General features: G+C 45.7%; 1 protein-coding gene across 2 annotated transcripts in view; it reads right to left on the bottom strand.

The window, feature by feature from the left end:
* PXYLP1 (2-phosphoxylose phosphatase 1) overlaps positions 1–25,769 on the bottom strand; it is a 129,691-nt gene extending 103,922 nt beyond the window's left edge. The window contains exon 1 of one of the 2 annotated variants that reach the window (XM_075863981.1): positions 25,647–25,769. The gene's annotated coding sequence lies outside the window, so the exon portion shown is untranslated. The other variant, XM_075863980.1, reaches the window with a different exon arrangement.
* Between the last annotated feature and the right edge of the window lie 1,496 nt (positions 25,770–27,265).

Here is a 27,265-nt window from a genome sequence, read left to right on the forward strand (position 1 = left end):
CAATGGCCAGCAGATATCAAGAGGCAGGGTTTAAGATTCTGTCTCGTTGGTATAGGGTGCCTTCCAGATTGCACGCTATGATTCCAGCGGTTTCACCTCTGTGTTGGAGATGTGGGGACCATGTGGGTACGATCTTACATATTTTTTGGGACTGTCCACTCTTGGCTGATTTCTGGTCCGAGGGGTGGCGCATTTCCTCTAAATTTACGGATTTTTCCCTTCCAAGATCACCGGACCTTTTCCTGCTCCATCTGTGTGAGATGCCTTTGTCCATGTATAGGCGCTCAGTCGTTCGCCATTTGGTGAACGCGGCGAGAGCATGTGTACCCGCGTTGTGGAGACAGACCTGTCCCCCGTCGGTTGGCATGTGGTGTCACAAGATCCAGGAGATTATGAGAATGGAGGACCTCACAGCATCGATGAAAAGGTCCCATTCATCCTTCCTCAAAACATGGCGGGAATGGATCAGGTTTCAATCCTCCGAGGAATATAAGGCCATCATGGCCTCGGGTCCCCTTCCCTAGGCTCAAGTATGTCAGACCTGTGTCTATCCTTCCCTTCTGTCCTTGTATTTTTCTTTCTTTCTTCACTATATCTCTGTTTTACAATGGAGTCTTATGCATCGCTGCGGGTTCAGGGTGCATAGCTGCATGCCTTCCAAAACCACTCAGAGATATTGCACTTGTTTTTGTACTCACTGAAATTTTTGCTATGGAAGTAACTGGCCTGAGGCCAATGTCAATACCACATTGGTGTGTTCTGAAGGTTTTGTCTGATTGTCTGTTTATCTTTATGCTTCAAAACCAAAATAAAAGAATTTATAAAAAGATAGATGTGGGTCCTACCTTCGGGACCTGCAGCTCTCTAGAATGGGGCCCCCTAAACCCCTTTCTATCTTTCTCGGTTCCCGCTGCCACTTGTAATTCTTAATATTAATATCTGACACTTGTGGCATATCCTGTGGCTACGCCATAAATGTCCCTGATGGGAAAACCCCTTTAATGCTTGTCTCAACAGTTCTGTAAAGTGTCTAGAAAAGTAATACGCCTAGTTTATTAAAGACGTGTCATTTTTTTTGGCGCAGATTACTTTTGAATATGTATAGTAGCCACAAGGTGGCGTAAGGAACAGCAAAGTGTCTAAGGCCCCATTCACATCACGTTTTTGCCCTGTTAGCATATACACCGGGAAAAGTTCCCGATCTATACTTTAAATGTTGGCAGTGACAAAACATCTATTTAACATATGCTTCATAGGTTTTTGCAAAAGCATTTCATGACGTATCCGTGATGGAGGCCAATGGAACCCTATAACCTTTAGCCAGGGCCGGCTTTTGGACAGGGTAAACTGGGCAATTGCCCAGGGCCCCATCCTCTTAGGGCCCCCTGCCCACGGATGCTACGGGGCCCGCGTCCCCTGCTACGGTCCCCCTCGTGCCTGGTGGCATCGCTAGCACTGGAGGGGGCCCCGGTGCTAGCGACAGCCACATTCACTTGTATGTGCGTCCTCAGGACGCAGATACAAATGAATATTATAGGCTGCAGGCCATGTTAGGCCTACAGCCTATAAGGAGCTGGGTAGAATCCCTGCGCAGGCTGGCGTGATGACGTCACTGCATCACACCGGTCTGTGGCATGCGTCCCGCCCGGAGGCTTTGCATCGCTACATCTGTCGTGGGAACAGGGCAAGGTAAACTCAAATTTTTTTTTTGGGGGGGGGGGGGGGGGGGGGTGGAGTTGTGTGACACTATATACAAGGGTGGGGGAGAGCGCTGTGTGACACTATATACAAGGTGGGAGGGCTGTGTGACACTATATACAGGGAGGAAAGCGCTGTGTGACACTATATACAAGGGGTGAGGAGTGCTGTGTGACACTATAAACAAGGGGTGAGGAGAGCTGTGTGGCACTATACAAGGGGAGGAGGAGCGCTCCGTGACGCTATATACAAGGGGAGGAGGAGCGCTGTGTGGTGTTATATACAATTGGGGTTCTGTGTGGCACTATATACAAGGGGGGGTTCTGTGTGGCACTATATACAAGGGGGGTTTCTGTGTGGCACTATATACAAGGGGGGTTTCTGTGTGGCACTATATGCAATGGAGGGGGGCTGTGTGGCAATATACTGGGGGGATTGCTGTGTGGCACTATATACAAAGGTGGGGGTTGTGTGTCTCTATATACAAGGGGGGGCTGTGTGTCTCTATATACAAGGGGGGGCTGTGTGTCTCTATATACAAGGGGGGGCTGTGTGTCTCTATATACAAGGGGGGGCTGTGTGTCTCTATATACAAGGGGGGGCTGTGTGTCTATATACAAGGGGGGGCTGTGTGTCTCTATATACAAGGGGGGGCTGTGTGTCTCTATATACAAGGGGGGGCTGTGTGTCTCTATATACAAGGGGGGGCTGTGTGTCTCTATATACAAGGGGGGGCTGTGTGTCTCTATATACAAGGGGGGGCTGTGTGTCTCTATATACAAGGGGGGGCTGTGTGTCTCTATATACAAGGGGGGGCTGTGTGTCTCTATATACAAGGGGGGGCTGTGTGTCTCTATATACAAGGGGGGGCTGTGTGTCTCTATATACAAGGGGGGGCTGTGTGTCTCTATATACAAGGGGGGGCTGTGTGTCTCTATATACAAGGGGGGGCTGTGTGTCTCTATATACAAGGGGGGGCTGTGTGTCTCTATATACAAGGGGGGGCTGTGTGTCTCTATATACAAGGGGGGGCTGTGTGTCTCTATATACAAGGGGGGGCTGTGTGTCTCTATATACAAGGGGGGGCTGTGTCTCTATATACAAGGGGGGGCTGTGTGTCTCTATATACAAGGGGGGGCTGTGTGTCTCTATATACAAGGGGGGGCTGTGTGTCTCTATATACAGTGAAGGAAATAAGTATTTGATCCCTTGCTGATTTTGTAAGTTTGCCCACTGTCAAAGACATGAACAGTCTAGAATTTTTAGGCTAGGTTAATTTTGCCAGTGAGAGATAGATTATATAAAAAAAAATAAAAAAAATCACATTGTCAAAATTATATATATTTATTTTCATTGTGCACAGAGAAATAAGTATTTGATCCCTTTGGCAAACAAGACTTAATACTTGGTGGCAAAACCCTTGTTGGCAAGCACAGCAGTCAGACATTTTTAGTAGTTGATGATGAGGTTTGCACACATGTTAGATGGAATTTTGACCCACTCCTCTTTGCAGATCATCTGTAAATCATTAAGATTTCGAGGCTGTCACTTGGCAACTCGGATCTTCAGCTCCCTCCATAAGTTTTCGATGGGATTAAGGTCTGGAGACTGGCTAGGCCCACTCCATGACCTTAATGTGCTTCTTTTTGAGCCACTCCTTTGTTGCCTTGGCTGTATGTTTCGGGTAATTGTCGTGCTGGAAGACCCAGCCACAAGCCATTTTTAATGTCTTGGTGGAGGGAAGGAGGTTGTCACTCAGGATTTGACGGTACATGGCTCCATCCATTCTCCCATTGATGCGGTGAAGTAGTCCTGTGCCCTTAGCAGAGAAACACCCCCAAAACATAATGTTGCCACCTCCATGCTTGACAGTGGGGACGGTGTTCTTTGGGTCATAGGCAGCATTTCTCTTCCTCCAAAAACAGCGAGTTGAGTTAATGCCAAAGAGCTCAATTTTAGTCTCATCTGACCACAGCACCTTCTCCCAATCACTCTCAGAATCATCCAGATGTTCATTTGCAAACTTCAGACGGGCCTGTACATGTGCTTTCTTGAGCAGGGGGACCTTGTGGCACTGCAGGATTTTAATCCATTACGGCGTAATGTGTTACCAATGGTTTTCTTGGTGACTGTGGTCCCAGCTGCCTTGAGATCATTAACAAGTTCCCCTGGTGTAGTTTTCGGCTGAGCTCTCACCTTCCTCAGGATCAAGGATACCCCACGAGGTGAGATTTTGCATGGAGCCCCAGATCGATGTCGATTGACAGTCATTTTGTACATCTTCCATTTTCTTACTATTGCACCAACAGTTGTCTCCTTCTCACCCAGCGTCTTACTTATGGTTTTGTAGCCCATTCCAGCCTTGTGCAGGTCTATGATCTTGTCCTTGACATCCTTAGAAAGCTCTTTGGTCTTGCCCATGTTGTAGAGGTTAGAGTCAGACTAATTAATTGAGTCTGTGGACAGGAGTCTTTTATACAGGTGACCATGTAAGACAGCTGTCTTTAATGAAGGCACCAAGTTGATTTGGAGTGTGTAACTGGTCTGGAGGAGGCTGAACTCTTAATGGTTGGTAAGGGATCAAATACTTATTTCTCTGTGCACAATGCAAATAAATATATATAATTTTGACAATGTGATTTTCCTTTTTTTTTTTAATATAATCTATCTCTCACTGGTAAAATTAACCTAGCCTAAAAATTCTAGACTGTTCATGTCTTTGACAGTGGGCAAACTTACAAAATCAGCAAGGGATCAAATACTTATTTCCTCCACTGTACAAGGGGGGGCTGTGTGTCTCTATATACAAGGGGGGGCTGTGTGTCTCTATATACAAGGGGGGGCTGTGTGTCTCTATATACAAGGGGGGGCTGTGTGTCTCTATATACAAGGGGGGGCTGTGTGTCTCTATATACAAGGGGGGGCTGTGTGTCTCTATATACAAGGGGGGGCTGTGTGTCTCTATATACAAGGGGGGGCTGTGTGTCTCTATATACAAGGGGGGGCTGTGTGTCTCTATATACAAGGGGGGGCTGTGTGTCTCTATATACAAGGGGGGGCTGTGTGTCTCTATATACAAGGGGGGGCTGTGTGTCTCTATATACAAGGGGGGGCTGTGTGTCTCTATATACAAGGGGGGGCTGTGTGTCTCTATATACAAGGGGGGGCTGTGTGTCTCTATATACAAGGGGGGGCTGTGTGTCTCTATATACAAGGGGGGGCTGTGTGTCTCTATATACAAGGGGGGGCTGTGTGTCTCTATATACAAGGGGGGGCTGTGTGTCTCTATATACAAGGGGGGGCTGTGTGTCTCTATATACAAGGGGGGGCTGTGTGTCTCTATATACAAGGGGGGCTGTGTGTCTCTATATACAAGGGGGGGCTGTGTGTCTCTATATACAAGGGGGGGCTGTGTGTCTCTATATACAAGGGGGGGCTGTGTGTCTCTATATACAAGGGGGGGCTGTGTGTCTCTATATACAAGGGGGGGCTGTGTGTCTCTATATACAAGGGGGGGCTGTGTGTCTCTATATACAAGGGGGGGCTGTGTGTCTCTATATACAAGGGGGGGCTGTGTGTCTCTATATACAAGGGGGGGGCTGTGTGTCTCTATATACAAGGGGGGGCTGTGTGTCTCTATATACAAGGGGGGGCTGTGTGTCTATATACAAGGGGGGGCTGTGTGTCTATATACAAGGGGGGGCTGTGTGTCTCTATATACAAGGGGGGGCTGTGTGTCTCTATATACAAGGGGGGGCTGTGTGTCTCTATATACAAGGGGGGGCTGTGTGTCTCTATATACAAGGGGGGGCTGTGTGTCTCTATATACAAGGGGGGGCTGTGTGTCTCTATATACAAGGGGGGGCTGTGTGTCTCTATATACAAGGGGGGGCTGTGTGTCTCTATATACAAGGGGGGGCTGTGTGTCTCTATATACAAGGGGGGGCTGTGTGTCTCTATATACAAGGGGGGGCTGTGTGTCTCTATATACAAGGGGGGGCTGTGTGTCTCTATATACAAGGGGGGGCTGTGTGTCTCTATATACAAGGGGGGGCTGTGTGTCTCTATATACAAGGGGGGGCTGTGTGTGTCTATATACAAGGGGGGGCTGTGTGTCTCTATATACAAGGGGGGGCTGTGTGTCTCTATATACAAGGGGGGGCTGTGTGTCTCTATATACAAGGGGGGGCTGTGTGTCTCTATATACAAGGGGGGGCTGTGTGTCTCTATATACAAGGGGGGGCTGTGTGTCTCTATATACAAGGGGGGGCTGTGTGTGTCTATATACAAGGGGGGGCTGTGTGTGTCTATATACAAGGGGGGGCTGTGTGTGTCTATATACAAGGGGGGGCTGTGTGTCTCTATATACAAGGGGGGGGCTGTGTGTCTCTATATACAAGGGGGGGGCTGTGTGTCTCTATATACAAGGGGGGGGCTGTGTGTCTCTATATACAAGGGGGGGCTGTGTGTCTCTATATACAAGGGGGGGCTGTGTGTCTCTATATACAAGGGGGGGCTGTGTGTCTCTATATACAAGGGGGGGCTGTGTGTCTCTATATACAAGGGGGGGCTGTGTGTCTCTATATACAAGGGGGGGCTGTGTGTCTCTATATACAAGGGGGGGCTGTGTGTCTCTATATACAAGGGGGGGCTGTGTGTCTCTATATACAAGGGGGGGCTGTGTGTCTCTATATACAAGGGGGGGCTGTGTGTCTCTATATACAAGGGGGGGCTGTGTGTCTCTATATACAAGGGGGGGCTGTGTGTCTCTATATACAAGGGGGGGCTGTGTGTCTCTATATACAAGGGGGGGCTGTGTGTCTCTATATACAAGGGGGGGCTGTGTGTCTCTATATACAAGGGGGGGCTGTGTGTCTCTATATACAAGGGGGGGCTGTGTGTCTCTATATACAAGGGGGGGCTGTGTGTCTCTATATACAAGGGGGGGCTGTGTGTCTCTATATACAAGGGGGGGCTGTGTGTCTCTATATACAAGGGGGGGCTGTGTGTCTCTATATACAAGGGGGGGCTGTGTGTCTCTATATACAAGGGGGGGCTGTGTGTCTCTATATACAAGGGGGGGCTGTGTGTCTCTATATACAAGGGGGGGCTGTGTGTCTCTATATACAAGGGGGGGCTGTGTGTCTCTATATACAAGGGGGGGCTGTGTGTCTCTATATACAAGGGGGGGCTGTGTGTCTCTATATACAAGGGGGGGCTGTGTGTCTCTATATACAAGGGGGGGCTGTGTGTCTCTATATACAAGGGGGGGCTGTGTGTCTCTATATACAAGGGGGGGCTGTGTGTCTCTATATACAAGGGGGGGCTGTGTGTCTCTATATACAAGGGGGGGCTGTGTGTCTCTATATACAAGGGGGGGCTGTGTGTCTCTATATACAAGGGGGGGCTGTGTGTCTCTATATACAAGGGGGGGCTGTGTGTCTCTATATACAAGGGGGGGCTGTGTGTCTCTATATACAAGGGGGGGCTGTGTGTCTCTATATACAAGGGGGGGCTGTGTGTCTCTATATACAAGGGGGGGCTGTGTGTCTCTATATACAAGGGGGGGCTGTGTGTCTCTATATACAAGGGGGGGCTGTGTGTCTCTATATACAAGGGGGGGCTGTGTGTCTCTATATACAAGGGGGGGCTGTGTGTCTCTATATACAAGGGGGGGCTGTGTGTCTCTATATACAAGGGGGGGCTGTGTGTCTCTATATACAAGGGGGGGCTGTGTGTCTCTATATACAAGGGGGGGCTGTGTGTCTCTATATACAAGGGGGGGCTGTGTGTCTCTATATACAAGGGGGGGCTGTGTGTCTCTATATACAAGGGGGGGCTGTGTGTCTCTATATACAAGGGGGGGCTGTGTGTCTCTATATACAAGGGGGGGCTGTGTGTCTCTATATACAAGGGGGGGCTGTGTGTCTCTATATACAAGGGGGGGCTGTGTGGCTCTATATACAAGGGGGGGCTGTGTGTCTCTATATACAAGGGGGGGCTGTGTGTCTCTATATACAAGGGGGGGCTGTGTGTCTCTATATACAAGGGGGGGCTGTGTGGCTCTATATACAAGGGGGGGGGGCTGTGTGGCTCTATATACAAGGGGGGGGGGCTGTGTGGCTCTATATACAAGGGGGGGCTGTGTGGCTCTATATACAAGGGGGGGCTGTGTGGCTCTATATACAAGGGGGGCTGTGTGGCTCTATATACAAGGGGGGCTGTGTGGCTCTATATACAAGGGTGGCTGTGTGGCTCTATATACAAGGGGGGCTGTGTGGCTCTATATACAAGGGTGGCTGTGTGGCTCTATATACAAGGGGGGGCTGTGTGTCTCTATATACAAGGGGGGGCTGTGTGTCTCTATATACAAGGGGGGGCTGTGTGTCTCTATATACAAGGGGGGCTGTGTGTCTCTATATACAAGGGGGGCTGTGTGTCTATATACAAGGGGGGCTGTGTGTCTATATACAAGGGGGGCTGTGTGGCTCTATATACAAGGGGGGCTGTGTGGCTCTATATACAAGGGGGGCTGTGTGGCTCTATATACAAGGGGGGCTGTGTGGCTCTATATACAAGGGGGGCTGTGTGGCTCTATATACAAGGGGGGCTGTGTGGCTCTATATACAAGGGGGGCTGTGTGGCTCTATATACAAGGGGGGCTGTGTGGCTCTATATACAAGGGGGGCTGTGTGGCTCTATATACAAGGGGGGCTGTGTGGCTCTATATACAAGGGGGGCTGTGTGGCTCTATATACAAGGGGGGCTGTGTGGCTCTATATACAAGGGGGGCTGTGTGGCTCTATATACAAGGGGGGCTGTGTGGCTCTATATACAAGGGGGGCTGTGTGGCTCTATATACAAGGGGGGCTGTGTGGCTCTATATACAAGGGGGGCTGTGTGGCTCTATATACAAGGGGGGCTGTGTGGCTCTATATACAAGGGGGGCTGTGTGGCTCTATATACAAGGGGGGCTGTGTGGCTCTATATACAAGGGGGGCTGTGTGGCTCTATATACAAGGGGGGCTGTGTGGCTCTATATACAAGGGGGGCTGTGTGGCTCTATATACAAGGGGGGCTGTGTGGCTCTATATACAAGGGGGGCTGTGTGGCTCTATATACAAGGGGGGCTGTGTGGCTCTATATACAAGGGGGGCTGTGTGGCTCTATATACAAGGGGGGCTGTGTGGCTCTATATACAAGGGGGGCTGTGTGGCTCTATATACAAGGGGGGCTGTGTGGCTCTATATACAAGGGGGGCTGTGTGGCTCTATATACAAGGGGGGCTGTGTGGCTCTATATACAAGGGGGGCTGTGTGGCTCTATATACAAGGGGGGGCTGTGTGGCTCTATATACAAGGGGGGGGCTGTGTGGCTCTATATACAAGGGGGGGCTGTGTGGCTCTATATACAAGGGGGGGCTGTGTGGCACTATATACAAGGTGGGGCTGTGTGGCACTATATACAAGAGGGGGCTGTGTGGCACTATATACAAGGGGGGCTGTGTGGCACTATATACAAGGGGGGGCTGTGTGGCACTATATACAAGGGGGGGCTGTGTGGCACTATATACAAGGGGGGGGCTGTGTGGCACTATATACAAGGGGGGGCTGTGTGGCACTATATACAAGGGGGGGCTGTGTGGCACTATATACAAGGGGGGGCTGTGTGGCACTATATACAAGGGGGGGCTGTGTGGCACTATATACAAGGGGGGTTGTTTGGCACTATATACAAGGGGTGCTGTGTGGCACTATATACAAGGGGGGATTGCTGTGTGGCAATATATACAAGGGTGGTTGTGTAGCACTATATACAAGGCAGGCTGTGTGGCACTATCTACTAAAGGGGGGGGGTTGTGTGGCACTATATATAAGGGGGGACTGTGGCACTATCTACAGGGGGGCTGTGTGTGGCACTATCTACAGGAGGCACAAAGGGGGCATTATTACTGTGGAGGCACTTTTATTGTGTCGAGTACTGAGGGATCATTATTACCAACTGGGGCACTGTAGATTGCGAGTTTGTTTAGACGATGGGGGATAGGTGTGGAGGATGCTTGAAAAGCGAGGAACCAACGTGTCTGCGTGTCAAATTCTGCAGAGACGAGTTGTGGCTGGAATAAGTTGTCACAGTGGTCTGGGCTGGATGGAGAAAAAAAGGGAAATTGAACAACTAGAAGTCATTAGATATAAATGTGCTGAAATCACTGTATCATCTGCTGAGCTCCTGTGTATAACTGCCATCTACCACTATATGGTATTAGTATGTCTTTGTTTAGTGGCTTTTATTCAGTAACAGTATGGTGCCATTATTCAGTCACTATGTGGTTATGGTGGGGCAGGACTTTATACAGTAACAGTATGGGGGTATTATTCAGTCACTGTGGTTATGGTGTGGTGGTATTATTCAGTAACAGTGTAGGGGTATTATTTAGTCACTATGTGGTTATGGTTTGATGGTATTATTCAGTAACAGTATGGAGGTATAATTCAGTCACTATGTAGTCATAATGTGGCAGTATTATTCAGTAACAGTATGGGGGTATTATTCAGTCACTATGTAGTTATAGTGTGGGAGTATTATTCAGTAACAGTATGGTGGTATTATTCAGTCACTATGTGGTTATGGTTTGATGGTATTATTCAGTAACAGTATGGAGGTATTATTCAGTCACTGTGGTTATGGTGTGGTGGTATTATTCAGTAACAGTGTAGGGGTATTATTTAGTCACTATGTGGTTATGGTTTGATGGTATTATTCAGTAACAGTATGGTGGTATTATTCAGTCACTATGTAGTCATAATGTGGCAGTATTATTCAGTAACAGTATGGGGGTATTATTCAGTCACTATGTAGTCATAATTTGGCAGTATTATTCAGTAACAGTATGGTGGTATTATTCAGTCACTGTGGTTATGGTGTGGTGGTATTATTCAGTAACAGTATGGGGGTATTATTCAGTCACTATGTAGTCATAATGTGGCAGTATTATTCAGTAACAGTATGGGGGTATTATTCTGTCACTATATGGCTATGGTGGGGCAGTATTATTCAGTAACCGTATGCAGGTAATATTTCATCTGGTATAGTATTATGATAGAATAACTGTATATACGTATATACATAGTTTTTTGTGTGAGAGGGGCGACATATGCTTTGGGTCTTGCAACACTCCTGGACGCGCTAGAAATCAGTGATGCAGTTCTCTGCACACCGCCTTCTGAATCAACTGCATTATTGATACAGTAAGGGTGTGTTCACATCTACGTCTAGCTTCCGTTCATGGGTTCCCTCAGACCTTTCCGTCAGGGGAACCCATGACCGCAAACCAAACGGAAACCATAGCTTTCTGTTTGCATTACCATTGATTTTAATGGTAATGTTTTCATTGCAAATGGTTTTAGTTTGTCTCCGTTCCATAAGGTTTCCGTTTTTTGGATGGAGTCAATAGCGCAGTCAACTGCGCTATGGTTTCCGACAAAAAAAATCAAAAGGAAACATTACCATTGAAATCAACGGTAAGGCAAACTGAAAGCTATGTTTTCCGTTTGGTTTGCGTTCATGGGTTCCCCTGATGGAAAGGTCTGACGGAAGTCATCAAAGAAAACTCAGCGCAGATGTGAACAGGGCCTAATTTAGCATTTGGGGCCCCACTTAAGTTAGCCCAGTGCCACACTTTGTCTTTAACTTGCCCCGCCTTTAGCGTGTACACCGGGAGCTTTCCTGACATACACGTTAAACATATATTGCAAACATGATTTGAACAGGGCCTAACATGAATAGCAAGATGAGTCAAATATACTATGCCACATACAGTAAGTTGGTAGAAATATCAAAATACCGTATCTAACAATTACCTGATAATATTACTTTTCTCACTGGTGGTTTAGTTTATAATCATTCTATGCCTGACATATGAGAAATCCGCTCCCAGTGTACTGACTTCTGTATTATCTTGCGCTGGGCTAGTGCTTATAAACAGTAGCAAAGCTGAGCACACAGATCTGCAGTATAAAGAATGTAGAGCAACAGCCTGAGCCACTAATGAGATTGGAGGTTTGTTAGAGACTACCTCAGACTTCTTTTGCAGCCTGCACTCCAATGCAGCTAAGCTGCAGCTCAATGCTGCCTGTGGCACCTAAGTGGTTTTACTGAGGGAGGGTGCTCCCTCTGTAAGCCCATCGGCACTCCCGCGACATGATTGCGGGGTGCTGATGGGCTACCCTGGCCGTTTGGGGCCCAACATTGTCCTCCAGGTTTGCCTTGTACGAAAGCCTATTAGGCCCGGCCTAAGGCAGGACCATATAGGCTGCGTGTCAGTCTAAGGGTATGTTCACACACACTAATTACGGACGTAATTCGGGCGTTTTTGCCCCGAATTACGTCCGAAAAATGCGCCTCGACAGCGTTGACAAACATCTGCCCATTGAAAGCAATGGGCTGACGTTTGTCTGTTCACACGAGGCGTATATTTACGCGCCGCTGTCAAATGACGGCGCGTAAATAGACGCCCGCGTCAAAGAAGTGACCTGTCACTTCTTTGGGCGTAATTGGAGCCGTTATTCATTGACTCCAATGAAAAGCAGCGCCAATTACGTCCGTAATGGACGCGGCGTTCAAGCGCCTGCACATGCCGTTACGGCTGAAATTACGGGGATGTTTCCTCCTGAAAACATCCCCGTAATTTCAGCCGTTACGGACGCTGCCGTGTGAACATACCCTAAGACTGACATAATGGGGTACGTCGGATTCCGCTGAGATGTTCATCAAATTTGACGGGATCTGCAACTGAGGCTCCAAACAGAGTGAACATAAGAGTCAATTTGATTTTCTTCATCCAGCATTAAGGATGTTATAGTAGTAAATTTCTGAGTGCACTGGATAGCTGTTTCCTAAGTTTGTCCCGCCCTGCACAACATCACCAAAAGACTTGGTTTGGTCATTTCGGCCAAACTGATTTCTAAGGAGTGCATCAAACCAAGTATTAACGAAAACACATTATATATAATTTGTCACAGTGAAGAGCTTAGTGGAACGGTCTTTTCCTTTATATATATATATATAGCCAACATTTTCCACAAGAACGTACACACATTGTCCCCAGTAGAGCTCAGAATATAATTTTTTACTAACACTTGGGACAATATTCATAGTAAATCAATTTCCTGTTTCCCAGTGTGGGAGGAAATTGGAGAACCCGGCCGAAACCCACACATACAAGAGGAGAACACGAAAACAGCCTATAACCGAGCACCCCAGAGTAGACAGGCAACCACTGGGCCACCACCATGCTGCTAATCATAGGATGTGACTTTTTCTACCAGCGAGCCCATTACATTTCTGCTCAGCTAGAGCTTCCCAGACAACTAAAAGTGCTGTTATTGTGAAGAAGTCAAAACATTTAGGCGAAACATACATATGTATAAAATCATAGACCATAAGCCCTAGAAATCCGTACACACACACACACACACAAGAATTACATACATGGAACTAGCTAAAAGAAACCTGCACTTTTCCATGGTTACTTCTATTCGGGTCCAGCAATTGTATCTAGATTCTACAGTAATGAGATTAAATTATAGAGTATGGTGTGTGTAGCAATAAAGTATTAATAAGCGCACGAGCCCATGAAACGCGTCCAGCTATTTAACATTCCCTGTCCTAAAACGATCTTCACACTGGTCGCTTGGAAATAAAATATTTGAACAGAGAAAATTGCGGAAGGGAAATTCTTTCAAGTGTAACGCTGCATGACACTGCTTTCAATGATTATTTACCCCTTCACTATTTTCAGTTATTACTGTTGGTATATTTCTTGTTCAAAGCTAGGATTATAAGCGAAATGAGAAAAAAGGGTTTCATGAATTCATTTCATTCTGCTTTTGAAAGTGTGCCCCATAAATTCAGGGCCAGGTAAAAAAAAAAAAAAAAGTGATATGGAAGTGGACCTGTCAGAACCTGAATCTGCCCGATCTGCAGGCGTCAGGAGATGCTGAGCACATTGATCTATAATATTTCAGTAAGTGATGCTGAATTACTTTGACAGCCTTCCCTGCATACATACTCTTATGCCTGAAGACAGAGGTTAATAAGTTTCTATGATCCTATGAGAGTCATGATGAGAAAAAAAAGGTACCATATTACTTTTAGAAAAAATTGTCGTTTAATAGACTGTAATATGAAAATAATGACTTTAGTGTTATACATTTTGTTTTGCTTTTCTCTCCTACTCTTGATCTCTTAATTATTTTGCTTGCTCTGGTGTTGCCATGGTAGTTTCAACAGACTTCTGAGCGTGGACTTCCTTTTACGCAACACATTAATAAGACTGGAGGTCCAAGGACAGGTAGCGCTATACTGGCCATACACAGAAGACCGCCATCTCCTTCAACCCCACATAAACATGCATGCTTGGATTGGCTGAGCATGCATGTTATATTTATATTTCAATAGAAACAGGCATATAAGCCGCTACCGGACAACTGTGGCAGAGCAAGGGATTGTGAATGTAGAAATCCAACATGTCCAATCCTTATTTACAGACAACAGACAAAGGGCACTCGATTTGCCCCCATACACATTCGATTTTCAACTAATCCTGCTACCTGTTGGTGGTCTTGAGACCCACAAAAACAGAGAGTGAGGGGGCTGTGGCTATCTGCACAGTGATATGCCCATTTGGCTTCATTTGTGAAGATGAACCATATCCTGCAATGCCATTCTAGGTATCGTCTTCACAAATGAAATGAGAAGTTAACAAAAGGCGTGTGTTTGTGAAAACAGTGCACATTTATAAACTGACCAGACAATGGAAACCCAAAAAACATTTTTGGATTCCGCAACCTCGATGGATACATTTGTTTCCTTAGTCTTTCTCCTTCCAAAATATGACCGAGCCTGCTTATATTTTTGTACAGAAACTGTATCTTCCAGACTAAACACAGCACGGTCATGTAAAGTTTGAGAAAAGTCGTATTGAGCGACTCCTTTCAAGATGTTTTTGTGAAGTGATCATTCCCAGGGAAGCAAATCACTTTTTCCATATCCCACAAGATCTGCAGTGGGTGGCTGCATTCAGATACAAGGCAAATGTTGTAATCGGAGAAGATGTATTGTAAAAGTGTAAACTAAATAAATAATCAATAGACGTATTGAGGCTGGAAAACAAAGTGGGCAGAATGAATTATTAAACTCCCTCGTGTTTTCAGTAATAACTATTAAAAGGCTTTTCGCAGTAATCACTATATATGCACAGAGGGATTAGGAAGAGACAAGCAATTGATTTCAAATTGAGCCAAGTCTCTGGGAGTTATTTCTAATGATTTGTGGTTTACAGATGATCACGATCTAATAGTTACAGGGTACAAAGTAGGTTATTACAGAGATAGACAACATGCAAAGTTTTCTTGTAACTTACCCATTCATATAGTACAGTGCTTCTCTGCGGAGTGCAATCGGAGGCACCCCGAATTATAGAAATACATGCTAAAAAGACACCTGTCAGCACCAGAACTATACCTGTATAAAAAGCAGGTATGGAACCAAACTCTCTTTGCATACTCCATAGCATTACCCGCCCTCAGCCAGACAGTCACTTTCCCTACAGAGAAATGGCTTTCATGGGAATCAGCGTAGAGCTTCATGCACATTATTCTATTACGATCCATAATATGAACCCATGGCTTGTTATCGGTCCATACAGTGGAGAATATGGAGCAGGCACTATAACGTAGGGACTCCATGTGCTGCTATACACATCGCTCTGATTGAAGATCTATTAAGTGTACTCAATGCCAGGCAGCTGCTGCACTGCCTGGAGGTCTGCTCAGGACACAGCAATATGCTCGCCACAAATTGCTCTCTCCCAGGAGAAATGTATTCCATGGAATTGTTTTTGTGTGACCCTGCTGACTAGGTTCTACTTGTAACTACTTGTTGTATGGGTAAAAACATAATATAAATTTCATATGTGCGTCTCCGGAAACAGGACCGTCTACACTATTTTTGTATTGCTTACAGTATCTCCATGGAGTCGTTTGTTTGTTGTTCAAGAATGAAGGCATTTTGCACATAAAAATATCCAGCACAATTTGTTGCTTTATACTATTCCTCATTTTTAGCAAATGTTATCCTAAAGTGGAGGCTTTTTGGGGTATGTTAATATAGTCAGAGGCACCATACGTATATTCGGCCGGATTATCCGTCCGCTGGAAAAAGTAAAAAAGGCATATACTTACCTCTCGTGGCGCTGCTATAGCAACACGTCCCTGCTTTTCCAGCTGCTCTGTGTCCAGGCGCCCTCCTGTGATGACGTTTCATCAGATATGACCGCTGATGCCTGTGATCACATGGGGCAGCCTGGACACTTTGCTATGGCACAGCTGCAAGAGCTAAGGATATATTCTCTTTTTACCCTGCGGAATTTGCTGCGAATACACCATATAATGGCAGCAAGTTTCGCAAACAATGGCATTTGTGGCAGAATTGGAATTCCTCACTAAACGCAATGGGAAAATTTTGCAACAAATTTGCAGCATAAATTGACATGTAACAGATTAGTAATCTTCACCGCAGGTCAATTTATGCACGTTTTCTGTGCGGAAATTTTCTTCCCACATATCCAGCCGAAAACACTGCAGCAAAGTGTCCAGGCTGCCCCATGTGATCACAGGCAGCAGCGGTCAGATCTGATGAAACGTCATCACAGGAGGGCGCCTGGACACAGAGCAGCTGGAAAAGCAGGGACGTGTTGCTACGGCAGCGCCACGAGGGGGGGGGGGGGGGAGGGTGTGTGTGTGTGTGTGTGTATTACAAGTAATGGAAACCTGCCTACAAAACAGTCTAAAATGTCTTACTGTCACCAACCTCAAGAGAAAATAACAAACAAAAGGCAATGTATTGCATCACAAATACTTGGCATTACAATCAACTCAATCTGGGATTACTGCCGCCTGTATCCAGCACAGCTTATTCTGAAGATATTACAATGTAAATATAGACTCAATTGTGAACAATTCAACTTTTATTAAAGGTAATCATTTTAATTGTAGCTAAACTTTCAAAAAACTTCTGACAGGTCATAGTGACATGTCAGAAGTTTTGAATGGTGGGGATCCGAGCACTGAGATCCCCGCCGATCGTTAACACTTGTTTCTGCTCGGACCTGCTTGGCTTTCCTCGGAAAGTTGAGCGAACAGTGTACGGACTCAAATACTTTTTATTGCGGCTTTGTTTTAGCAATCAGCAGGGGGTCTCAATGCTAGGACCGCCACCGATTGTGACTGAGCGCTGTGCTGCTTCGTTTCTGATCGGCTTTCCTCAGAGTGGTGTACGGGCTCAATAGAAAGTCTACGAGTCCGCACATCGATTGCTTGGCTTTCTGAGGAAAGCCGATCAGAAAGTAATCAGCGCAGCGCTATCCTGAGCACTTCTGTCGCTCATTTTATCGATGGGTGGGGGTCTGAGTGCTCAGACTCCCACCGATCAAAACGACGTCAAAGGTTTTTTTAAAGTTTAGTTACCCTTTAAGGCCTATTTAGACACGCCAATAATCGACCAAATGAGCGTTCTTATGAATGCTCATTCCGAAGTATTGGCCCCTGTAAACGGCAGCGATCATCTGTCAAACGAGCAAACGCTCGTTCATCAGCCGATGACATAGTTTATGCAGTCTCTAAAATTAATGTTGTCGTCATCGTATCTCCCTGTGTATCATCGGGCCGTGTTAAAATCTGTCCGTGTGCGTTGTGTTATGTATCAGTGTGCTTTGCGAGTGCATGCGTTTTTGAAGCAATTGCAAGCACTTTTTTTTTCAATATAATTGATGCTTAAAACACGGGCAGCACACAGATGTGCATCCGTGTGCTGTCCGTGGTTTTCACGCACCCATTGACTTCAATGGGCGTCTAGGTGCGTTAAAACGCACCAATATAGGACATGCAATAAGTTTTACGCAATGGACTCTCGCTGTGTAAAAACTCACGCATGTGTGAATAGCCCTATTGAAATCAATGGGGCCGCGTGCTGTGCGTTATTTCAACGCACAGCATATGGACGAAACTCACGCTTGTGTGAATGAGCCCCAAAAAGTAAACTATTCTTTATATTGCTGAGCAGCAAGCATTGTATCAGTAAGTGACCCTTGATATGGACCACAAATTATAACACCACGTACTTATAATCAGATAAGAACACATGTGAATGAGACGGTAACAAGATTAGAGAACAGCTGAAGACATATGACAAGTGTAGTCTGGAAGAAAAGTAAGTGATAAAACAGAACAGCTGCACTAAAGAGTACACCTTTTCACACACTATTTTACTGTTTACATAATGACATATAGTTGAGCCATTTTACAATGACTTACCTTGTCATTTGCATTGTATCTGTATCTGCACCGTATCTGTATCTGCACCAGGCATGGTTTTAGCAATATTGAATAGGAACTCTCCCAATGCATTATAGGAGATCATCTATAATGTAAGATTGGATTGACATGGCGCAATTATATTGCTTTTTTTTTATTGCTGCGGCTCTGCAAAAACCGTGGCAAGAAACACAATGTGCCCACACTTTGTGAATACACCCTTATGGAGCTGTCCGATGATGGCTATGTGGACTGTTCCCAATGATGACCAGCAGAACTTTGAATACAGCTCTGGAATAATACAGGCTGCAACTCTGGATTAGATCAGTACAAAATATGTAATGTGATGTATTTAAAAATTTACTTAACCTGAGATTAAAGGGGTTGTTTCATGAATACAACACAACTCCTTTCGATATAGCCTATTATAGCATATGGATGTCAAGGAGGCAGTTCCCCTGACTCCAGCATCCCTTTATTAGTCAGAGTAACATGCTGCTGCAAACATCGGCTTTCACTCTGGAGAACTTGTAACAACTATGTATTATGCAATCGTACACTCATTTGTATGGGCGCCATGTAATTCTAAATTTCCCCTGCAATAACATCTTCCCGCAGTTTTCCCTAGTAATAACATCTGATTTCCAATGGTTTCAGCTGTGGAATCCAAGACAATCAGCTGTTCACCAGCAGGTCTGCAGTTAGAAAAGTGGATGTCCTCAAGGCACAACCCCCTTCATTTTATACATAGATATCAAAGTGGTGTTTAAAAGGTGAACATACCCTTTAAAAAAAGGACCTTTCATGTCCCCAAAAACATTAAATTGTGGCCATACCTGGATTTCTGCCACCCCCCCCCCCCATATCAACACAGGTTTGATTTTTTTTGTTTTTTAAATCTCTCGACAAACCTCCATTTCACCGCATTCAGCGCCCTTCGTGTCGGACGCTTATATGCCATTTTACGAATACATAGACAAAAGGATAGCCAGGGGCACCCAGTTACCCTGAAACCCCCCTGTGGCCACGGCCAGATTGTAATTGGAGCCCTAGCTAGTGCCCCACTATCTTCCTGGTCAGGTTGCCCCACATCGGTACCCACTGGCCGAACATACAATTGACAGTGATGACAAGGCAAGAGAGCCATCAGTTCCCTTCCCCACCATTTGGCACTTTTCTTGTGATGCAGGTGGCGCAATGATAACATCACGTCGTACCGCTGGAGAAAGCCTAATCAGAAAAGACCAGGCCGGCATCTCTGGGGGACGGCATGGGAACCGAGACAAGTTAATATGCTTGTTATAGCAAGACACAGTATACTACTACAGGGGGGGGGGGCACTGTGTGTGGCACTATCTACAGGGGGCACAGTGTGTGACATGACTGTATTCTGGGGCATAGTGTATGGTGCTATTATATTCAGGAGTCTAGTGTGTGGCACCATGAAGATTTTGTCTTAGTTTATAGGTGTAGACATGCTGAAAAAGCGAGAAGTCAAAGACATCTGGGAGGCATACCATGCAGAGATGGGTCATTGCCAGAAGTAGTCGTCATGGAGGTTTGAAGAAAAGGAAAGAGAACGATGCTAGTCAAAGACTATGTCATCTGTGAGTTACTGAAAATAAATGTATATTCTCGCTCTCACTGATCAGTACTGTAGTCACTGTAGGATCTGAAGAGAGATTGTGGGTGGTATTTTTGTCAAACAGCAACTTCCAGCATATTCTTACAATGGTTCAGCCCATACTAGAAGCTTTGGTTTCATGCTGTACAAATTTGTATGGCAGGGGCTAACCTAACTTTTCAAATGATCTCTGTATTTCTGCTGGTATTGTATTTATGTACAGAGCTTGCTTCTCGTACAGTATTTATGCAATGAGCTTGGTTCTGGTGCTGTATTTATGTGTTGACCTTGGTTCTGGGGCTGTATGTATCAGAAAGTAAGAAATATTTTCCATGCGTTAATGTTCGTTGTCATGTTGTTTTTTTTTTTTTTGTTTTTTTTTTAATAAACTTGAAATCACTTCTTTGTTGGTTAGAATTTTTCACTCAAATTCCATGCAGTCAGATGGAGGCTGGAAATTTGGGGATGCACAACTGGGCTCTAGAAGAGGAGATCCAGAATATCCAGAAATACCCAGGTTTCTGTCACTGTCATTACCAATAGTCAGGCAAACCAGGCTCTTTATTGCCAAAAGGGAGAAATTTCTTCCTAAATACCCTTGGTAGAAACGAGATTAGGGAAAAGGCATAAGCCAGACTGAAGTCCCATCTGTGAAGAAAGGTAACCTCTCAAAATGGCAATTCACTTGGATTCGAAGAGAAAAACAAAAACATTTTTTTGGGTTTGAATTAGTTACAAATAAGTATATTTCTGGTCTGCCCTACAAGGCCACAATTTGACAAACAAGACGGATTAGTTTAGGATCTAGTCTCCCTGATTAAACAGATGCCGCCAACTTTGGGATCCTTTATGATTCCTCCATGAGGCTTTTTGATATCGCACACCCATGGTGATTGATGGTGTCGGACAGGATTTTTTACATTCTTGTTTAGAATTCTTGTTCTGTCAGTGCTAGTCTGATTGCTGCAAGCTTTTTGAGATTTGATGAGCCTGACGGAAGAGAGCGCTTCCTTAGACCCTGGAATATTTGGTTCTACATATGCGCCCACTAATTGGAAGGATTGGCATCGGTAGTGATCACCGTGGAAAACGAGACCTTCCAGGTAACTCCCTGGAACAGATTCTACCTGTGTTGCCACCAAGAAGTTCTTGTCCCAAGCGCTCAGGATCTCCCACTCTAGTATTCTGGCATGACCCTGGGCCCATACTACCGCCAGGATACAGGCTGCCAGGGTTCCAAGAAGGAACATCGCCTGTCGTAAAGGAACGTGATGATTCTGAATTAGGTCGAAGACCCGATTAAAAACTTTTGATTTTCTCTTCTCGCAAATAATAACTTTGGTGCGGCGAATTAAGTTGGATTCCCAGAAAGATCTGATCTTTTATTGGTGTGTCTTGATTTTTTTAAATTTATAATCCAACCTTGACCTGCAAGGATAGAGGATATTTGACTCACACGATGAGCGCAGGTATTCTCTGTATTCCCTACGATTAATAAATCATTTACATATGGAATAAACAGAATGTCTAAATCCCTAATGGGAGCAGACATTTCTCCCACTATTTTGGTGAACTCTCGAGGGCCCATAGAAATAACAAATGGAAGAGCCTAAAACTGGAGATGATACAGTACCCCCTGTAACCTGTCACCCTCAGAAATTTTTGATGATCTAAGTGAATATGGACGAGTAAGCGACGCATAAATCAATGACTGTCATAAAACATTGAGGATACAGAAGATTTACAGTAGATCTTATAGTTTCCATATTGTATTTCAGAAACTAGGTCAAGGATTTTAAATGTATTAAGGTTCTGTAGGGCGAGTCTTTTTTTTTTTTTTAAACCAAGAATAGAGGGAAGTAAAACCCGTTCCCTTCTTCCCCTTTTGAGGCTGGAACCAATTATTTTTTAGTTTTTCTGAATCCAGGGCAGATTGCCCCTTTGAAGACGCCTGTTGCTTTGTAATAAGAATCCTTTCAGGAGGTAGGGAATGAATGTCTAGAACCCATTTCTTCTTGAAAAAGCGGACCAGGCTGGCAGAATTTTTTTTAACCTTCCACCTAACTGGGGCCTGGTTTCATTGTTGGTTGGCTCTTCTGTTCTGATCTAACCTGAAACCTCTCACCCTGCCCCTGGGGAACTTCCATTTCACCTCTCTTTCTTTGACTAATTAAAGCCACTCCTGTGTTTGGATCAAAAAACTACAACAAAACTGCCTCAAAAACTGCATGTGTGGATATTGTAAATCTAGACATAGCAGTCATATTGCATTTTTTATTTTATTTTTTGCTGCTGCTGCTGCTACTGAAAAATTGCAGAAAAATGCTGTGGTTTTGTTGTTATGTCGTAAAAACGCAGCATTTTGCAGTAGTCGCAGCAATAAACTACGACATGATTGCTATGTCTGAATACACCCTATGAGAAACATTACAATAACTCATTATTAGCACCATGATCTGCAGTTACAGTATAGAAATTATAATTTAAGTGAAGGCCCTTTTACACCGGCCGACACTCGGCCGGTGCAGCGAGCGCCGGTCAACAAGACATCGTTGATCGGCGCTCGCTTGCTCCTGTCACACGGAGCTATGGATGGGGACGAGCAGTCGTTACTTCGATCGCTCGTCCCCATACATTATTATCATGTCGGTATCGCGTCTCCCTCTTTACACAGGGAGATGTCCTGCCGACAACGATAATTTTTTACTTTTTTTAAAATGATACGCCCAGCAGTTTGCTCGTTCATCTGCTGATCGCTGCCCTTTTTACACAGGGCAGTTATCGGCAACGAGCGTTATATCAATGCCCGTGTGCCCGATAATCGTCCTGTGTAAAACCCCCTTTAGACTCCCACTGATGATGGAAACCTTTCTAATAAACCTAATGGTACACATGAGAGAATCCCTTGTGTAGAAGACCCCCTTTATTATACCAGAGAGCCACTGGAAAGTGTTGAGAAACCAGTGAACCCGTGCATTAAAGAAGGACCCCTTGAGTGCGCTTCATCACTAGGGAACCATTCACGTGAGAAGGGGGTCGCACAGAGTGATAAACATCTTTAATATATCTATGAGCAAAGGCACTGCCACATATACAGTCACGTCTCCACTGAAAAGGAGGCGCCCCTAGATCTCAACCTCCATGGAATGTCTTGGATGCAATTCTTACACTTCCCCAGCATAAATTAATATTATTAGAGATTAGCTCGTCATTTTGCCTGATTTACTTATTAGCCATAGAATACAATACAAGGAAAATCAACTTGCCTATTATTTTCTCTACAGCGGATCTCAAACCGGCTAAATGAATCATCGAAGCATTCTAATGACTGGTGAATCCCAAACCCATACACAAATTGGTGAAACTTGGGAGTAAAAATGTGCTCATCTCTAAATATTATGATCATTTAAAAGAACAAACAAATTTTGATACAAATCTAAAGAATTAAAAACTAAGGCTATGTTCACACGGGGTATTTTGCCGAGTTTTTTGACGCGGAAACCGCGTCGCAAAACTCGGCAAAAACGGCCCGAGAATGCCTCCCATTGATTTCAATGGGAGGCGTCGGCGTCTTTTTCCCGCGAGCAGTAAAACTGCCTCGCGGGAAAAAGAAGCGACATGCCCTATCTTCGGGCGCTTCCGCCTCTGACCTCCCATTGACTTCAATGGGAGGCAGAAAAAGCGTATTTCGCGCTGTTTTATGCCCACAGGCGAAAAACGGCACGAAAATCGCCGCGAAAATCGGCGTGCAGGGAGAGGAATATCTGCCTCAAACTTCCAAACGGAATTTTGAGGCAGATATTCCTCCTGCAAAATACCCCGTGTGAACATAGCCTAATACGGCATCCATCAAATCCACGCATGCAGAGCAGTGGGGTATGTCCGCATGGGGCAGATTAGTTGCAGAAATTGTGTCCATACACAAGGCTTCGTTCACATCTGCGTCGGGACTCCGTTCATGGGTTCCGTTGGAGCATTCCGTCAGGGGCACCCAGGAACGGAATCCAAACTGAAACATTTGCATCACCATAGATTTCAATGGTGACGGATCCGTTTGTCACCGTTTCGAATCAATAGCGCAAGTCGAGTACGGTATTGATTCAGTCAAAACGACGGAACCCTTACACAACAGTGACAAACGGAAACCATTTGCATCGGAACCGAGTGTTTCCGTTTGGATTCCGTTCATGGGTTTCCCTGACGGAAAGCTCAAACGGAACGCATTACCGGAGTCCCGACACAGATGTGAACGAAGCCTAAGGGTATGTTCACACGGCAGCCTCCGTTACGGCTGAAATTACGGAGCTGTTTTCAGGAGAGTGCAGGCGCTTTTCGCTGCGTCCATTACGAACGTAATTGGAGCTGTTTTTCTATGGAGTCAATGGAAAACGGCTCCAATTACGTCTCAAGAAGTGACATGCACTTCTTTGACGCGTGCGTCTTTTTTAAGCGCCGTCTTTTGACAGCGGCGTATAAAAAATATGACCGTCGGCACAGAACATCGTAAAGCCCATTCAAATGAATGGGCAGATGTTTGCCGACGCTTTGGTGCCGTATTTTCGGACGTAATTCGAGGCTAAAACGACCAAATTACGTCCGTAAATAGGGCGTGTGAACATACCCTGAATGAGGTTATTTCTGAAACCATCGATTTCTGCAAGCCCCATTCAGATGTATAGTACAGCCAAAGAAATTTCTCCAACAAAATCTGCCATGTGGGAATATACCCTAATAATGCAGAATGTGAGATGTGACAAGACTGTAACACCATCACTAATAATCCTGGACACGATGGTGGGGAGTCAGAGAGGAAAAACAAAGAAAGTCTTAGGCTCTGTTCACATCTGCGTTGGGGTCCCGTTCTGACGGTCCGTCAGAGGTTTCCTTCAGAACGGGACCCTGAGCAGACACAAACGGACACCGACGGAAACCAGAATGGGACCCCAACGCAGATGTGAACAGAGCCTGACAGATGCCTTTATGTAAAGTGAAGAATATGTCGCACATGAGATCACTCAGCTATTTTTATGTCACAAAATCCTTTATGCACAAGTCACACAATGACCCACATCACTAAAAAGTTTTCATTGACGTGTCACAATAACACATTGTGTGTCACCCTGATTGTATCCATACCGCACTAGTAAACGTCCCACTATTTATGGCCAGTATAAAGATATGCCACCGCACCCAGACTTTTTGTACATGATCCCTCCGCCACACTTCTAGTTTAGTTCCCATCCCATGTGGGTTACAACCAGTAACACAACTACGAACCACTCTCCAAAAAATCCTCAGCCATACATATGGTTGTTACTAGGAATCCTCGCCAGCTGCTCAAACAAATGGGAAAGAGACCACCCAAAGGGTCCCGGTGACATCACTCTGATGTAAGAAACATTTAAATATTAACTATTTCATGACCAGACGTGCCTAGCTGTATTAAGGCAATGCATTCATGTCCCCAAAAGTGAGTGCATGACCTGGATCTGTCTGCTAGTGACAGTGTTAACTGGGGAGCAAGATGTCACCTCCAGATGAGGGCACGGACCCTGCATGTGTTTCCCCCCACCCCTGATGTGAGGATGAGGAGGGGGCACAGCTCCCATGAAGCTGGAGTAGAAAAGGATTACATGATCAGAGAGCAGGAGGGGTGAAGGTAACAAGTAACAGTGCCTACCTGGCAGCCTGATCACTGAGCCGGACGATTGCAAAGAAAAGGAGGGTGGAGAGGACTGAATAGAGAGAAGGCGGAGGAGGAGGCAGAGCGATGAATGAGAGAAAGTGGAGGGAGGAAGAGGAGGAGACAGTGAGGGGACTGGAGCGGGTTGATAATGGTGGGGCTCCCCGGAGCTGGTACACGGCTGGGTATGCAGCTTGTGCCGCTCATGCCCTCTGCTCTGTATTGTACGCGAGTGTCTAACTGAGCGGCAGCACCGCCCCCGTCTCACCTTGGATGCTGCTTAGTAACCGTTGCTATGTAAGCGTCACTTGTCTGCCACTTTACGTGTCCTCAGGTGGATAAAAAAAAAAGATCTTCCGCCATCTTTGTTTTGGGCAAATGGGACTCCAGGTGAACGTCAGATAGTTAAAACTTCTATAGATTTTGGTCGATTATCAAAACTAATGCAGGCATAAGGTGGATATGTTGTCCACGGCAGCCAATCAGCTTCCAGCTTTTAGGTTTTAAATCAAGTTGGTAGATGAAAGAAGAGTTCTGGTTGGTTGATATAGGCAGATGATTAATTAGCGATCACACATGCAGCTCTAGCTCTATAACTGTAATACAGAATGGACTAGTTACTGCTGAGTGGCACCAGCCTGAAGTGGCAGCAAAGTGAGGAAGATTTGTCAAAATTAGTGCAGAACTAAAAAATGAAGCAGTTTCTTATAGCAACTAATCAGATTGAAGCTCTCATTTTTAGGCCAGGTTTACATGTAGCATAAATACTGTGGATTTTTTGCAACTGATTTTGTTGCGGAAAATCCGCAGTATAAGGGCTTATTCAGACGAACGTATAAGAGGTCCGTGCAACGCGCGTGATATTCACGCGCCTCGCACGGACCTATGTTAGTCTATGGGGCCGTGCAGACTGTCCGTGAGTTTCACGCAGCGCGTGTCCGCTGCGTAAAACTACCGACATGTCCTATATTTGTGCGTTGTTCGCGCATCATGCACCCATTGAAGACAATGGGTGCGTGAAAATCACGCGCAGCACACGGAAGCACTTCTGTGTGACGCGCGTGATTCGCGCAACAGCAGTAAAAAGTATGAATGAAAACAGAAAAGCACCACGTGCTTTTCTGTTTACAAACATACAAACAGAGTGTCATAATGATGGCGGCTGCGCAAAAATCACGCAGCCACGCATCATACGCGGCTGACACACGGAGCTGTTAAGTACCTTTTGCGCGCGAAAAAAACACTGCGTTTTTTGCGTGCGCAAAACGCACACGATTGTGTAAATCCAGCCTAATACAGTAGCAGCAGGCGTGTAACTAGTAAAGACTGGGCCCCATAGCAAACTTTTGACTGGGCCCCCCCCCCCTCTGCTGGGTATCACACAACCCCCCTGGTAGATAGTGCCTCCCTATAGATTCCACCACACAGCGCCCCCTATAGATAGCGACATACACAGCCCCCTGTAGATAGCGCCATACACAGCCCCCTGTAGATAGCGCCATACACAGCCCCCTGTAGATAACGTCTTACAGCCCCAAATCCCCCCTGTAGATAACGCCATACAGCCCCCATGTAGATAACACCATACAGCCCCCTTGTAGATAACCTCTTACAGCCCCAAATCCCCCCTGCAGATAACGCCATACAGACACCCCCTGTAGATAATACCATACAGATCCCCACCTGTAGATAATGCCATACAGACCCCCCCTGTAGATAACACCATACAGAACCCCCCCTGTAGATAACGCCATACAGACCCCCCCTGTAGATAACGCCATATAGCCCCCCCCCCCCCCAAAAAAAAATGGCCTATAGTTTGTCCTACAAAAGACATGCATCCCCTATCCACAGGATAGGGGATACATATGTGATCGCTGGCAGCGA

The sequence above is a fragment of the Rhinoderma darwinii genome, chromosome 4 (genome assembly GCF_050947455.1).
Source record: "Rhinoderma darwinii isolate aRhiDar2 chromosome 4, aRhiDar2.hap1, whole genome shotgun sequence".
Lineage (NCBI taxonomy): Eukaryota > Metazoa > Chordata > Amphibia > Anura > Rhinodermatidae > Rhinoderma > Rhinoderma darwinii.